Here is a 7036-nt window from a genome sequence, read left to right as displayed (position 1 = left end):
GCCGCGCGCACCCTCCCCACTGGGAATGTGCCCTCAACCAAGGTTCGTGCCCTTGACTGGAATCGAACCTGGGACCCTTGAGTCCGCAGGCTCTATCCACTGAGCCAAACCAGTTAGGGCTCCTATTTTCTATTTAAAAATATTTTTGCTGTGCTTACCGAGAGGTTTCTTCAACTTTATCTCCCAGTACTTTTTTGAGCTTTTTGTTTCTGCTATAATTTTTAGTTTCCCAAAGCTCATTTTTGTTCTCCTGGTGCACCTTTTGTATAACATCCTGTTCTTGCTTTATGATTACAGTATCTTTTTTATGCCTGTGCATTATTAGTTGGTATTCCATCTGCTGTAAGGATGAGATTTTCTCTTATTCATTTTTATTCAATGAGTTATAATCTGTACTTTGTTTAAGGTTATATGGCTTTATAAAATAAAGCAGGGAGTGTTCTTTCTAGTCTCTGTATGGCTTTGTGTAATAATAGAATTATATCTTTCTTCTGGATTTGATGCTGTCCTTACAGGATTTTTCTAAAAAAGCAACTGATTTAATTTCTTTAATGATTATGGTATCATTTAGCTTCTATTTATTTTTTGGTAAAATTTGATAGTTAATATTTTTAAAGTTATTAATTTCACTTGTTTTCGAACTTGCTAACATAGTCATTTATAATAACTTTTAATATTTTAATCCATAATTCCCATTGAGTCTATCATCTTTTTTATTCCTAATATTTTTTCTCTTTCTTTTTTTCCCCATCCTGCTTTATCAATTTGAAAGTCTCTTCAAAGGACCAACCTTTGGCTCTATGGGTCTTCTCCACTGTAACTTTGCTTTTTCTGCTAAGCTATATATATCTATTGTTCTCTATCTGTATTTATATATTCGTAACTGTCCTTGGTGTGTTTGAGAGAAAAGCGAGGCCAGTTTAGTGACACTATTTTTCATGACATAAATGTGAAAATAACTATGTACTTACCTCCTTCCATCTGTCAGTGTTTGTGCTGAGAGACATGTTTTATGTCACAGCTACCTATGTTACCTGTAATTAGGAGAAAGAACACCAGCTCAGCCACTCGTTCATTTGTGATCTTAGACTTTTTAACTTCCTTCATGTTCAGTTTTTCTATTCATAATGGGTTGTAGTCAGGATTAAATGAGGCACATGTGACTATACCCTCCCGGTAGGTGCAGAGTAAATGGTTGTTAAATGTTTGGAATTTGTCATATTTACTAACGTGATTTCTTTCCACATCACTGCACTCTCCTGTGCTCTGGGCATCCTGCCCTCTGCTGCTGTTGCCCATCTGCAAACACCTGCAGTTGCTGTAATCAGTTGTATCAGTGGCCCCTGGAGTCTAATATTTTCCTTCTCTGCTCGTTGTCTCACTGAGCTGGATTCTCCTTGAGCTGGTAATTTCATGTTCTCTCCTTGTGTGCCATTGAAAGCCCTAGCGATGGTTTGTTCTCACAGCTCCTGGTCTTCCATGCAGTGGTGCCATCCCATTGAGGGGGGCCGACTGCCAGACACTGGACCAAGGCAAGGCAGGTCCTGGTTGGGCGGCAGTGCCCACAGCTGAGTCACTTGTTTCTGGGTTGGAATGGTATCTTGCCTTTGTTGATGAGCCTTTTCACCATCCTGAAACAGTTCTGTAATGCTTTCTTCCATGGGCCACCATTTCTGTTTTACTGCCATCCCAATTTTGTCCTAAACCTGGGTCAACAAAGTTTTTCTATAAAGGGCCAGATGGTGAATATTTCATACCTTGCAGGCCACATGTGGTCTCTGTTACATGCCCCCCCCCTCTTTAAAAATATAAAAGCCATTTTGACTGAAGTTAGTAAATATTCTTCTTATGAATTTTTAATTGTTTTCTGGTGCCTTAATTTTAAAATTGTGATATAGAGCATTTATTCAAAAGTGGGTGAATATTTACACGTTTGGTTTAACGCACAAAAATGAAACAATCTTTTGTGAATGCTATCTCCCAAGCCAGAAATATAATATTATTAATACTTCAGAGTGGCCCCCCACAAATCCCTCTCTAATTGCATCTTTCTCCCACCAAGAAGTTAGAAATTGAGTAATGGAATAAATCCAATGAAAACAAAACCTGCTCTACTGCATCTTGTGGAAATTGTGTCTTTGCTTACTTTATAGTTTTACCACATGTGATAGATCTTACAATAATATATTATTTGGCTTTTGATTGATTTTGAATTTTGTGTAACTGGAATCATACTACATGTACCTTCTTTTGCTCAACATTATGTTTTTGGGATCCATTCATGTTAATGTATACAACAGTAGTTCATTCATTTTTGCTGCTTATTGAATTCATTTGTTGGACTATACCACATCCTTTTACAGTCTGTTTTACTGTCGGTGGACATCTGGATTGTTTCTGGTATTTGTTCTCATGAATAATGCTGCTGTGAACATTCTCACTCAATTCTCCTGGTGCACATGTGTGAGAGATAGTCCTAATAGGAAGTTGTTGGGCTTTTGTACATCTAGCTTTTCACAGTAATGCCTGGTTTCCAAAGTGGTTGTACCAGTAAGCTCTCCCCCCCAGCAGAGAAAGAGAATTCCCTTTGCTCCTCATCCTTGTCAACAGTCGGTATTGTTCTTGTTCTAAGTTTTTGCCTTTTTAGTGAATGGGGTAGTATCTGTTTCATTGTGGTTTTAATTGCATTTTCCTGATTATTGAACAGTTGAACATCTTTTCACATATGTTTTTCCTATAAGCTTCTTCTATCATTCCTATTTATTTCTATTTATTTTCTATTTATGGCTTTGCCCACTTCTTACCCATTAAGTTATATATCTTTTTTAATAAGTAGATTGTTGTTTATATATTCTAGATACTGATTATTCGTTTTGTTATTCAGCTGTATATTTATATTTTTGTTTATTCTCTTTATGGGACATTCTTCATTTCAAAGTTAGATTTATTGGTCTTTTATTGGTCTAGGTCTTCTGTAACTTTGCCTTTTAAATATAGGTCTTTAATTCACCAAGGATAAGGAAATCTTTAAGCATATAGAAAAGGAGAAAAAAAAGTAGAGTATATAACCCCTTCTCATATGTCCATCACTCAGCTTCAAAAAGTCCAGTTTTGTTTCATCTATTTTCACCTCCCCACATTTTGCGGTAGTGGAGGGAGGGAAGTAGTTTAAAGAAAAACCTCAGCATCATGTCTTTCACCTGTAGATATTTTAGTTTTACTGATGTCTGCTTGATATATGACTATCGAGAGAGGCATATTAAGATCTACTATGGTGGATTTGGCTATTTCTCATTGTGGTTTTATCAATTTTTGCTCTATAGATTTTGAGGTTATTTTAAAATGTTTAGAATTATTATATCTTCCTGGTGAATGAAATTTTTTATTAGTATGAAGGGACCATCTTTCCTTCTCATGATCCTTTTTGCTCTGCAGCCTCTTTCATCTGATATTAGAGACCCATACAGGCTTCTTCCATTCCAGGTGTCCTTTTATTTTCAACTTTTTGTATCATTAAATTTTTTCCAACTTTTTTTATTGTGGTAAAATACGCATAACATAAAATTCACCATCTTACCTATTTTAAGTGTATAGTTTAATGGTATTAAGTACATTCATAATGTTGTGCTACTTTATCACTATCTACCTCCAAAACTCTTTTCATCTTGTAAAACTGAAACTCTACCTATTAAAAAATAACTCACCATTGTCCCTAGCCCATGGCAACTACCCATATCATTACATTTTTTTCAAAAATATATTTTATTGGTTTTTTTTATAGAGAGGAAAGGAGAGGGATAGACAGAAACATAGATGAGAGAGAAACATCGATCAGCTGCCTCCTGCACACCCCCCACTGGGAATGTGCCTGCAACCAAGGTACATGCCCTCGACCGGAATTGAACCTGGGACCCTTCAGTCCGAAGGCCAATGCTCTATCCACTGAGCCAAACCGGTGAGGGCATATTTTAACATTTATCTTAAAAGCAGTATAGAGCTGGCTTTTGTGTTTTTATTTGGCTTATCTTGGTTTTATCGCAGGAAAATTTAGTTCACATAAATAAATTATAAGTACTGATATATTTTGATTTTTTTCTATCTTATTTTGTTATTTGGCCTTTCCTTGTCTTTGTTTCTTCTTTCTTGCCTTCTTTGGATTTTTTTCTCTATTAGTTTCATGTTATGTGTGTCCCTTCTTTTAGTGGTAATCTTGGTAATTTTAACATGCATATTCATCTTATCACAATCTAAAGTTCATCAATATCTCTGTTCTTAAACACTATGATTTCAGTCCTGCCCAATTTGCCTGCTATCATTATAATGTATTTAATTTCCTGTTTAAAATAAACCAGTAACCATACAGAGCATTGTTGTCCTATATAATCGGTATTTTGTTAACATTACCGACACTAGAGGCCCGGTGCACAAAAATTAGTGCACTGGGTCGGGTGGGGGAGAACCCTCAGCCAGGCCTGCCCCCTTTCACAGTCCGGGAGCCCTCAGGGGATACCTACTGACGCTCTCCATGGGGAGTGGGCCTAAACTGCAGTCTGGCATCCCTCTGCGGGAGGTGACCAGGCTGATCAGAGGAAGACACCGCCCCCATCACCCTGCTGCTGCTGCCACTGTCGGCTGTGGTGACTGCCTGAGCCCATGGCTGTCATGAGCCCACGGATGCCTGAGCCCACGGCTACTATGAGCTCTGGGCCTCACAGCTGCCGTGGCTTTGTCCACCTGGAAGTCCACCCTAATTAGCATATTACCCTTTTATTAGTATAGATAGTTATACTTTTGTTCTTCATTTGTGTTTGCATTTCGGTTTTTCCTTATAGGATTATTTTTCTACTACCTTTAGGATATCTTTTACTAATAGCAGGTGGCAAACTCTCTAGGTTTTTAATTTTTCCAAATGATTTTAATTTACCTTCATACATGGAAGATACTGCTGTATATAGAACTCTGTTCTGTCTCAGAACATTGCAGGTATTATTTCACAGTATTTTGGGCATAAATAAAAATCTGTCTTCAGTATTGCTTTTGAAGGCACTTGTCCCTCTTGCTTCTTTGAAGGTAGTCTTTCTGGCTGCTTTAAAAATATTCTTTTTGTTATAAAATTTCATTGTGATATTTCAGTGTCTATATTCCTTTTTAATAAACCTGTTTGGAATTCATTTGGCTTTTTGGATAGTTAGATGATCTTTTTCTCATCTTAGGAAGTTGGATGAAAAATTGTTGAGCATATTGCTATTGCCTCTTTTGTTTAACTCCTGGAACTCCATTCACATTTGTTTAGGTCTTGTGACTCTGTTGTCCACATCTCTTAATCTTTCCTATGTTCTGTCTTTGACTCTGTGCTGTGATCTGGGTAACTTCCTCTGACCTGTCTTCCAGTTTACTGACTCACTTTTACATTATCTAATCTGCTGTTAATTCTGACTGCTAAATTTTTTGTTTCTACTAATAATATTTATTACAAGTTTCTGTCTGGGCCTTTAAAAATAGGCTTGCTCTGCTCATGGTGTTTTAATTCCTTGTTTGTTGTTTATATGTGAGTGAGTGGGAGTGAACTGCATATTTCTCTCAGAACTGTATCTTGGGAAATGTTTGAAGTCCAGGATAATGAAGTTGGGTTTCTCCAGAGGAGATTGCATTTGCTTCTGTCAGTTGCTTAGGGCCCCTTATACTCTTTGGCTTTTATAATAAATTCTAGGTTTGAGGGTTTTTTTAGAACACCCACGTGGTGTTTTAAGTTATAATTACCCATGTGAGGGCTGGATTGTGGTTTTAAATTCTCAGGGGAGATGTTTTTCTTCCCTCTCTTCAATGCTTTGGCTCCAGGCAGCACTCCCCTCTGCCCCTTTAAAAAGTCCCCTTGGAATATGGCAACTCATTTTTAGTTTACCCTCACACAGTGGGTTGTAGCTTTTTGAGGTACCAGCTCTTCTAGGGTCTTCAGATTCCTTGCCACAAGTAGGTCAGTATTCCTTGTCTCCTCTTCCCAGAAGCCACAAGGCCATTAGTAATTGGATTTACCCAGTTTGGCCAATACCTTCAAGCCGAACATTAGCTTTAGCAAACTCAGTTGACCTTTCTGTTTCTGTCTTCATTTAACTTTTGTCCTGCATAATCCTTGCTTTCTTGCCAACTTATGAATGTATTTAAGAGAATGATTAAAAATATTTTACCCAGGATTTTTTATTGTTGCTGCAAACTGGTGTCTCTGCATTTTAAATGTTAATATTCCCAACTAGGTTTTACTGTTCTTGTGAGGAGTGACCATGCCTTGGACTCCCTTTGCCTTCTCTATAATGCAGTCTTGGTGTTCATTGGACACTAAGTTATACAGGTAGATATACTGATTTTGAGGACTTCCATTTTATGTTTTATACCTATTATTTATTTTTAAAAATCGATATTTATTTTATTTCTTTTAAAATATGTTTATTGACTTGAGAGAGAGAAGAAAGGAGAGAGAGGAAAAAAAACATTGATGTGAGAGAGAAACATCGCTTTGCTGCCTCCTGCACGCCCCCTACTGGGGATCAAGCCTGCAACCTGGGCATGTGCCCTGAATGGGAATCGAACCAGCTACCTTTTGGTGCACGGATGACCCTCTACCAACTGAGCCACACGACCAGGACTATATCTATTATTTTTAAAAACTGTCTCAGTTACTTGGTGAGGTAGGTATACTATTATTACTTATTTTTTACAGATCAGCAAACTAAGATTTGGAGGAAGAATCTGGACACAGATCTGGTAATTAGTTGGGCTAGGATTTAGACTCATGACTTTTGAGTTATAATTCTGTGTCCTTTCTAGGGTACCATGTTGCTTTCCAATGGATGTTGATGACAGTTGACATCTCCTGCTTATTGTATCTAGATATGAAAATTCTAGAGAAACCACTGGAATATTAATTTTGGGGTGAGATTATCTCTAAATTCTTGCCTGAAAAAAATTATTAGCTGAGGATTCACTTTGCTTAAACCAGTCAGGGACTTAAAACAACATGTTGATGTTTGCTACAGAAAGC

At 37.3% G+C, this 7036-nt stretch overlaps 1 protein-coding gene across 1 annotated transcript in view; it reads left to right on the top strand.

Moving 5' to 3' along the window:
- Positions 1-7036, top strand: part of LOC102764049 (tomoregulin-1) — a 102317-nt gene that overhangs the window by 74713 nt on the left and 20568 nt on the right. The gene's annotated exons all lie outside the window — the stretch shown is intronic.

This window comes from Myotis davidii, unplaced genomic scaffold (genome assembly GCF_000327345.1).
Source record: "Myotis davidii unplaced genomic scaffold, ASM32734v1 scaffold534, whole genome shotgun sequence".
In the NCBI taxonomy this organism is placed as follows: Eukaryota; Metazoa; Chordata; class Mammalia; order Chiroptera; family Vespertilionidae; genus Myotis; species Myotis davidii.
This window is presented reverse-complemented; position numbering and strand designations above follow the sequence as displayed.